The sequence below is a fragment of the Eumetopias jubatus genome, unplaced genomic scaffold (genome assembly GCF_037043125.1).
Source record: "Eumetopias jubatus isolate StellerSeaLion01/CBP00866 unplaced genomic scaffold, mEumJub1_p1.0 scaffold_5, whole genome shotgun sequence".
Classification (NCBI taxonomy): domain Eukaryota; kingdom Metazoa; phylum Chordata; class Mammalia; order Carnivora; family Otariidae; genus Eumetopias; species Eumetopias jubatus.
Genome location: NW_028274811.1, coordinates 29,316,476 through 29,326,282, shown reverse-complemented (window position 1 = coordinate 29,326,282; position 9,807 = coordinate 29,316,476).

The window sequence follows — 9,807 nt, the reverse complement described above, 5'->3', positions numbered from 1 at the left end:
TGTAAAAATGGTATTATTTATTCATTAAATGCTTGGTAGAACTAGCTAACGAAGCCATCTGCGACTGGAGTTTCTTTTGCAGGACAGTTTTGATCTACAAATTCAGTTATCTACTTTAGTAGATATACTCAGGTTATCTATTCCTTCTTTTTTATTTTTTTTTTTAATCTATTCCTTCTTGAATGAGCTTTGAAGTTTGTGTCTTTGTAAGAAATTTCTCCACTTCATCTATGTGGTTAAACTGATTGGCATAACCTTGTTCACAATATTACCCTATTACCCTTTTGTGTCTATAGTTCTGTGAGGATGTCAGCTCTCTCATTCCTGATATTGGTATACTCTACTCAGCAGTCTGGTTAAAGGATTATCAATTTTTATTGATATTCTCTAGGAACCAGTTTTGGTTCACTGATTTCTGGAATTGTTTTTCTCTGTTTTATATTTCACTGATTTCAGTTCTGACCTTTATTTCTTCTCTTTTGTTCACTTTGGATTTAATTTGATATTCTCTTTCTCATTTCTTAAGGTAGAAAAAAAGTACATTGATTTAAGATATTTTCTTCTATTCTAAATGGGCTTTAGTGCTTTAAGTATTCCCCTAAATACTCTCTTAGTGGCTTATCACTGATACCTAAATTCAGGGAGTCTACTAACTGAGTCTGGGTTCCTTCTCTCTTCCTAGATAGCAGCCTAAAACTCTCTCAAGGCAGTAAAATGGGGGCACTTGTAAGGCTTCAGAATGCTTGTGTCTTGAAAGTTCCTATTTCATATATTGTGTACTTCTGGGGGCGGGTATTTTCACAGAGGGTAAATCTAGTCCCTGTTTCTCTATCTTGGTTGGAATGAGAGGTTGCCTCATACTTTGTAATGGTTGAATGAGAAGTTCCCCTTATATGGAAACATCACAAATCCTGTAACTATTGCTGGACATTTAGTTTTTGCTGCTATGAAGATGATATATCTTGCATTTATGTGAATATTAATGAAGAACATTTATAGAAATGGAATTGCTGGTTAAAATATTTTAGATTTTGATAGATATGGCAATATCTAAAATAGTGCTGGTCTGATAATTGTGCTATACTTCCTTTCAAACTAAGGAGCACAGAATTATGCCAGTAATAATTTTTAAAAAACAGCATCTTTTTATAGTCATTTTGTCATGCTTTGAACAAATAGTGATTCTGGTTGGTTGAATCAGGATAGTCTAAATTATGCTGCAGGAACAAACAACTGCAAATCACAGTGATTTAATACAACAAAGGTTTATTTCTCAATCATACTACATTTCTCTCCAAAGTCAGCTAAAAGCTCTGGTCCCTGTTATCTTCTTTCCAGGACCAAGGATGATAGAGTAGTTACTAGCTAGAAAGGTGTCAGTTTGTCACAGAGGGAAAGAGAAAGTGGGAGGAATACACTGCAACTTCTGCTTCTAACCACATGTTAATTCCCTTCTCCTTGGCCAAAACCTAGTCAGAATGGCCACACCTCCCTTTAAGTGGGTGAGAAAATGTAATCCTACCACATGCCTGAAAGGAGAAACCTGGAATGTTTGAGAACACCCATCATGACTGTCACAATAGTAAAAGTGTGCAACAAAAATTTCACCAAAACATTCTCAAGCATAAAATGGTATCTCACTTGGCAGGGGTGGGTAGTTATATATAGTTTGGGGAGAGGCAGTCCCTCAGACTGCAGACACTCCTAACAGCAACAGCAGATACCAGGGATCTCCAAGACCCCCCTCAAATTGATAATTCACTGAAAGGACTCACAGAACTCAGTGAAAACTGTTATACCCACCGTTATGATTTATTACAATGAAAGGATACAGATTAAAGTCAGCGAAGGAAAGAGAAGCATGGGGTAGAGTCCAAGAGAGTTTCAGATGTGAGCTACCAGTTGTCATCTCCCAGTGGAGTCATGGACAGTACTAAATATCGCTGGCAACAATGTATGACCGTATGCATGGAGTATTGCCAAGCAGGGAGGCTCGCCCGAGCCTTGGTGTCCAGAGATTTTACTGGGGCTTGGTCACATAGACATGGTTGACTGCCTGCCTATGTAGCTGACTTTCAGTCTCCAGACCCTCCAGAATTTGAGATGATACCTCCTGGCCCAAAGCCCTCACCATAAATCATATTGATAGACTATTTGGTGTGACCCAAAGCCCTAGATAAACAGATATTTTTATCAGGCAGAATATTCCAAGAACTTAGATCATAACACAGGAGCTGAGGGTAAAGATCAGACCTCTCTTTGGGTAAGGATAATTTCTGACTACACAGAGTTAAATCATATTTGATTCAACATGATTTCAGAACTCTACAATGAAACTGCCTGTGTATCCTATTGGAAAGAAACATGCCTTTTAATTGTATCAGTAATATTTACTACCTAATATAAAGTCTTTATTTTTGACAGTGTGACAGAAAAAAAAATGCCATATGTGCCTTAATATATTAACTATCCACTTGGCAGAGAAAAATTCAGGTACATTTCCCACTTTTTTCCTCTTGCACATTGCCAAACACAATACCTACATAAAAAGATACTCTAAGATTTGCTTTGTTAGAGTTTGTCCCAGTTGACCTCTACAATACAATAATATAAATATGCTCTGAAGATCTATCCTGGCTTTCTTTTAAGAAATTGGTTTTTAATATTTAAAAAGATATATAGCCTATTTTCTAAATATTCTCAGTATTTTCTGAAGATTCAGCTTTTACTTCATATTCTTTTAGAGTAAGTTCCCCAAAGGAAAGAAGGGGGCATTTAACTTTACAGAAATCTTAAGGCAGTTCATTTTAAATCACGAATGCCAGCTAGTGTGTCTCTAAACGTGGATGAACTTGCCTCTGTTTGCACTGTATTCAAACACAGTAGGAAGCCCCTGTAAATAGGGGAAATTATGAAATAAGCATTTCTAAATGGGTCAGGATTAGTCATCACTGACAACATTGACCCTGTTTCCAAGAGTGAATAAAATCAAGAGGATTGCATAGATCCCAAGATTTCATTAACATCATGTTCTATCCGGTGTGAAGTACCTTTTCTTATACTCTTTCACAGGTCTGAACTTTTCAGTTCTTAAAGAAAAGAAGAAAAATTATTTTTAACCTGTTGCTTTTCACTAATGCTTTTCTAATCAAGCCTTTACCATGCAAAGTCTTTAAAATGAAATGTAACATTGTTTTCCAATTTTGTAGATTACTTAGTTTTAGAAGCTGTAACTCAAGTAAAAAATTCTGCAAATACATTTTGTTTTTTTAAAAAAAAAAAGCAAATGGGAGCACCTGGGTGGCTCAGTCAGTTAAGCATCCGACCCTTGATCTCAGCTCAGGTCTTGATCTTAGAATCATGAGTTCAAGCCCTGCATTGGAGTCCACACTGGGCATGGAGCCTACTTAAAAAAAAAAAAAAAAAAGCGAATGCATTTATTTTCTTGTCTAACTAAACATTTCATGTAAATACTTTGTCAATCTAGATATAATTCTTTTGCAGTTGTTTTATTTACGAAAGGCAAAAGCTATATTAATTTGATTGTCAGCACAAATCTAGGATCACTGAGAAACAGGGACAGTCATTCCAGATCAATTAATACAAGTAGGTTAGTAGGTCATGTTCTACAGCTGTTGCGGTGATCAGCCATTTCTGAGGGCATTTCAAAAAAGAGTCATTAACAAAAATGAAAATATCTTGAAAGTTTTTTGAACAAAAGGAACATTTTAATACTGAGCTATTTTTCTTATAAAAAAACAGTAAACTCTTTCAAGATACAGATTTAAATTTCCTTGTTTATGGCAAGTTTTCCTGTGTTACTTCAAAATCTTTGAAAAATGACGTATCTTAAAATTGAAAAGTACATAGCTATTTAATTTGACTTATTGTCTTTAGAAAGAAAATGCTCCAGTGTTTTTTTTATGATGATTATTCATTAACATAAGGAATATACTATATTGCCAGTCAGTTACAATGAGATCATAAAGCAGAACTGTCAGAGGAAATAGAAAACAATACTATATTTAATAGAAGTAATATTTAAAATGACACAGGATAGCAATAAACTGCCTGCAAACACACTAATCAAGTACCCAAACAGAAATAGGGCAGCTCTTTGTTACCGAGTTATTAAGGAGACACTGAAAAACAGGCTCACAAACACAAACATGGCTTGCCAATCAACCAGGATGGTAACCAACCTAGGACAGAGAACAGTGCAAGAGAACAAAGTGAGTCACATGGTCATCTGTGCAACATAGCCAAGTGCTTACAACCATACAGGAAACTCACGTGGCCGCTGAACACACACACATACACACACACATACACACACACACACACACACACACACCCCTACTTGAGGCTGCTTGACAGTGGTGGTAATAACATTTATTACAATAGGTAGAAATTAAAACAGGAGCACAGCAAGTCTGATTTTTCCATTTCCCTGTATAGACTCCCTACACTGAATAAAAGTATAAAGCTCAACATTCACAGGGAGAATTACATCTTCAAATCTTTCATATGAGTATTCTTATTCGAGCCTTCCAAAAATAGGATGAAGTATGCAAAACATGTACAGATAAAAATCTAAGTAAAACCACTTTCTTGACCACATGTCTTTCTAGTACTTAGGGTGGTGTGGGATCTAAGATGGGCTTTGGGGAAAAGCCCAGTCTTTTGAGAATACACAAAGCTCTAGGTTTGGGAGAATGACTTTCCTCCCAAAGGAGGGAGCAGATCTCATGTGTGAGAGTTGGAGCTATTTTCTTCCCACAATGATGATTCACAGCATATATATCCCTTTGGGTTGAATCAGAGTAAGAGTGTATTTAGATCCCCAAATCCTTATTAAGCATCTTTGCCCTGATGTTCATAAAAGAGATTTTCTCTTCAGAGAAAATTTTGTTACTCATTTTCCTTTATCAACATCAATCACACCTTCTTACCTTTAGGGAACTTTTCAAATCTTTGAGAGGAAATCACGACATTGTCCACTATTGAATGAAGTGTGTTTCATTAAGAGCAAACTGCTGTTGAGTCATATCCTGAAAGTGAGTCGTCACTTTTAGAGGATAATTATACAAGTGCTTCAGAAGAGAATCCAGTCAAACTCTTATTAGATTGATGTATTTCCCTTGGGAACAGAGTTTTCATTTTCAGTCCAGAAAAATTCACAAATACTAAACTTGCATATATGGGTTGCTTTTTATATATGACATATATGGGTTGCTTTTTAACAAGGGGTGGTGCTGATATGTATCTACTTCATTGACTTCCAAATTTAATTTAGATGCATTTCCTTAAATTAACTACAGAAATAACCTTGGAGAGAGTAGAGGTTCAGTTCTGGACCACAGTGATAAAACAAATACCACAATAAATGGAGTCAAATGAATTTTTTGGTTTCCCAGCGCAAATTATTGAGGAGGACACTGAAAAAATGGCGCTCACGAAACTGAACATAAAGCTTTGCCATCAATGATGATGGTCCCCAATACAGGACAGAGAAGAGTACAAAAGAACAAACCGTGAGCCACACAAGCATCTGTGCAAAGAGCTAGGTGCTCACAACAATAATGTTCACTACTGTTCAGTGTTTAGAAGTTATGTTTACACTATACTGTAGTCTGCTCAGTGTGTAACAGCCTTAAGTCCAAAAAATGTACATGCCTTAATTTAAAAATACTTTATTGCTAAAAAATGCCAACCATCATTTGAGCTTTCCATGACTTGTCATCTTTTTGCTGGTGAAGGGTCTTGTCTCAATGCTGGATGGCGGCTGACTTGTCAGGGCTATGGTTGCTGAAGGTCTAGGGGGTGGCTGTGGCAATTTCTTACAATAACAGTGATGTTTGCCACACTGATGGACTCCTCTTTTCACGAACAATTTCTCTGTAGCATCCCAGGCTGTATTTTGATAGCATTTAACCTACAGTAGAACTTCTTTTAAAAGTGGAGTCAATCCTCTCAAACCCTTCCACTGCTTTATCCACTGGGTTTATGTAGTATTCTAAATCCTTCAGGTCATTTCAACAATCTTCACAGCATCTTCACCAGGAATAGATTCTATCTCAAGAAACCACTTTCTTTGCTCATCCATGAGAAGCAACTTTTCACTCATTTAAGTTTTATCATCATATTGCAACAATTCAGTCATATCTTCAGGCTCCACTCCTAATTCTGTTCTCTTGCTATTTCTACCACATCTGCAGCTACTTCTTCCACTGAAGACTTGAGCCGCTCAATGTCATCCATAAGGGCTGGAATCAACTTCTTCCAAACTCCTGTACGTGTCGATAGTTTAACCTCTTCCCAAGAATCACCAGTGTTCTTAATGGAATCTAGAATAGTGAATACTTTCCAGAAGGTTTTAAATTTGCTTTGCCTAGATCCATCAGAGGAATCACTATCTACGGCGGCTATAGTCTTACGAAATGTATTTCTTTTTTTTTTTTAAAGATTTTATTTATTTATTTGAGGGGGAGAGAGAGAGAGAGCACACAAGTTGGGGGGAGGGGCAGAGGGAGAGAGAGAAGACAACTCCCCACTGAGCAGGGAGCCTGATGTGGAGCTTGATCCCAGGACCCCAGGATCATGACCTGAGCCAAAGGCAGATGCTTAACTGACTGAGCCACCCAGGTGCCCCACGAAATGTATTTCTTAAAGAATAAGACTTCAAAGTCAAAATGACTCCTTGATCCATGGGCTACAGAATGGATATTGTGTTAGCAGGTATGAAAACAACATTAATCTCACACATCTCCTTCAGAGCTCTTGCATGCCCAGGTGCATTGTCAATGATTGGTAATATTTTGAAAGGAATCTTTCTTTTCTGAGCAGTATATCTCAAGAGGGGGTTTAAAATATTCAGTGAACCATGTGGTAGACAGACATGCTGTCATCCAGGTTTTGTTGTTCCATTTAGAGATCACAGGTGGAGTACATTTAGCATCTTTCTTGAGGGCCCTAGGATTTTTGGAGTGGTAAATGAGCATTAGCTTCAACTTAAAGTCATCCGCTGCATTAGCCCCTAACAGATAATCAGCCTATCCTTTGAAGCCAGGCATTGACTTCCCCTCTCTAGTTATGAAAGTCCCAGATGGCATCTTTTTCCAACAGAAGGCTATTTTGTCTACATTGAAAACCTGTTGTTTGGTGAATTATCGTAGCTGGATCTTCTGGATAACTTGCTGCAGCTTCTCCATCAGCACTTGCTGCTTCACGTTGCACTTTTATGTTCTGGAAGTGGCTTCTTTAGCCTCGTGAACCAACCTGTGCTAGCTTCAAACTTGTCTTCTGCAGTTTCCTCACCTCTCTCAGCCTTCAAAGAATTGAAGAGAGCGAGGGCCTTGCTCTGGAGGAAGCTTTGACTTAAGGGAATGCTCTGGCTGGTTTGATTTTCTATCCAGGCCAATAAAGCTTTCTCCATATCATCAGTAAAACTGCTCTGCTTTCGTATCATTTGTTTATGCAGTGGAGTAGCACTTTTAATTTCCTTCAGGAACTTTTCCTTTGCATTCATAATTTGGCTAAGTGACGCAAGAGGTATAGTTTTGGGCCTCTCTGAGCTTTCAATATGCTTTCATCACTAAGCTTAATCATTTCTGGCATATGATTTAAAGTAAGAGATAATAATGGGAAGGCACCCCCGGTAGATTTCTCTGACCTGATTATATCATATTATCCTGTTCTTAGAGCTTTAGTTTGTCTGACTCCCAGCCCAAATCCAACATTTTTCTAGAAAGAGGACAAGAATGTAAGATGAACTTTTGAGTGCACTGTTTAATTATGTCCTGTCCAATGGTGAAAGACTGTGGATGCAATCTCTAGTCTTTCCCCAGTTGCTCTGGCCACTTCACTCCTTGGCTGGTGTCCCATCATCTCCTCAATCTCTCAATGTTAGAGTGCCCCCAGCTCAGTTCAGGAGCGCTTCTCTCTGCCTGTGCTGATTCTCTGGCTGATGTCATCCTTCTTGTGGCTTTAACCTCAGTCTATATGTTACTGACTCCTAAGTGTGTATCTCCATTCCTGACCTCTCTCTTGAACTCCAGACTTTTATATCCAATTCTCTATTTGACTTTCCTTGCATTTCCAAAAGCCATCTCAAACATATCCAAAGCAACTTCCAGCTCTCCTCCTTCAAAACCTGCTTCTTTTGTGGTTTTCCTATCTCAATAAATAGCAACGCTATGTTTTCAGTTGCTAAGGCACACTTTGCAATCGTCTTTGACGCCCATATTTCCTTTCATATTCTCTGTACAATCTGACAGCAGATCCTCTCAGTTTGACCTTCAAAGCGTGTCCAGAATCTGAACACTGCTCACCACCCCTACTACCACCATTCTGGTCCAAGCCACTATCATCTCTCACCTGGAGGGTGCACTGGCCTCCTAACTGGCCTGCTTGCCTCCTCTCTCACTCCTGTAATATAATCTTCATGCACTAGCCAGAGCCATCCTGTTCAAATGTTAGCTCATGTCATTCCTTTGCTCAGAAACATCCAATGGCATCCTTGCCCTCAAAGTAAAAGGCAATCCTTACAGCACCTGCGAAACCCCCCCTTAATCTGTTCTGCCCACTGCATCTCTTCGACTTCATCTTCTCCCACCTCCTTCCTCCCACGTTCCCTCTGCTCCTGTCACAAGGGCCGCCTCCTCTCTGTCCCCCAAGCCCTGCTGGTGTGCTCTCCTCTCTTGGGCCCTTCGTACTCACCTTCCCCTCTATCTGGAATGCTCTTTCCAAAGGTATTGACAAGACTCGCTCCCTCTTCTCTTTCAGGGCCTTACTCAAACGTTACCTGTTGTATTTTCTCACTAAACACTAATACTACATGCTCTGCTTATGTGTCACTCACATTAAAACGTAAACTCCAGGCAGGCAGAGATATTTGCTTGTTTTGTTTTCTGGTGCACCGGCATTACCTAGAGTGGTGCTTGGCACGAAGCAGGTACTTAATGCATAACTGAATGAGTAAATGTCTTGTTACCTTACGTCATATTTTGTTCAGTAGAGAGAAGATGGGTGGGCGTGGATGGACAGATGTGTAAAATGAGCCTGCAGATAGCTGGCATGACCTGTCACTACCATGCCCCAGTCCCCTTCCAGAAAAGGCAGCATAAGCACCATGACAGAATTAGATAGAAATCTCCCATTTTAGCCTATGGACAGCATATAATCATTACACATTTTATATTTCTCAGAAATTAAGTATTAAATAACACCTTTCACTGGAACACCTTAAAATGTGTTCCCCCAAAAAAGTAGCATAATTACACGTACTTATACATCTCTATTATACATCAGGTAGCAAGAGAAGGCTTCATGGATTCAAGATCTCTCAGCTTCTGACACCTTTGTATTGGAACAGAAAATGTGGATGAGCCCAAGAAGTAGTCTGACATTTACAATAAGCCATTTGAGCTTTAGAAAGTCTATTACTGCCTGGCTTATTAACATAAGAAAAAAGTGAAATGACTTGTAGACTGTCAACAGGGTGCCATGGTGACCCTGGGCCATCGTTTACCTCAGCTAACCTCATGTGGTTCTTCCAGTCGACGTGGGCATGTCACAGTTGAACACATTAGTCAGGGAAGGCTCTGAGAAGGAAGTAGGGCTCACTCTTGGCGGTTAACCAAGAGTGTTTTCCTGAGGTCAAAGTTTGAGTGCCACAAGTACTCGGTGTTGACCACACGTACATGAAAAGACAGGTGTTCTTGAGGAGACCGAGCCCCCATAAACTTGCTAGCCGTTCAGAGGGCGGCTTTGGAACCCTGGCCTCCTAACAGCATGCCCCTCGCACCT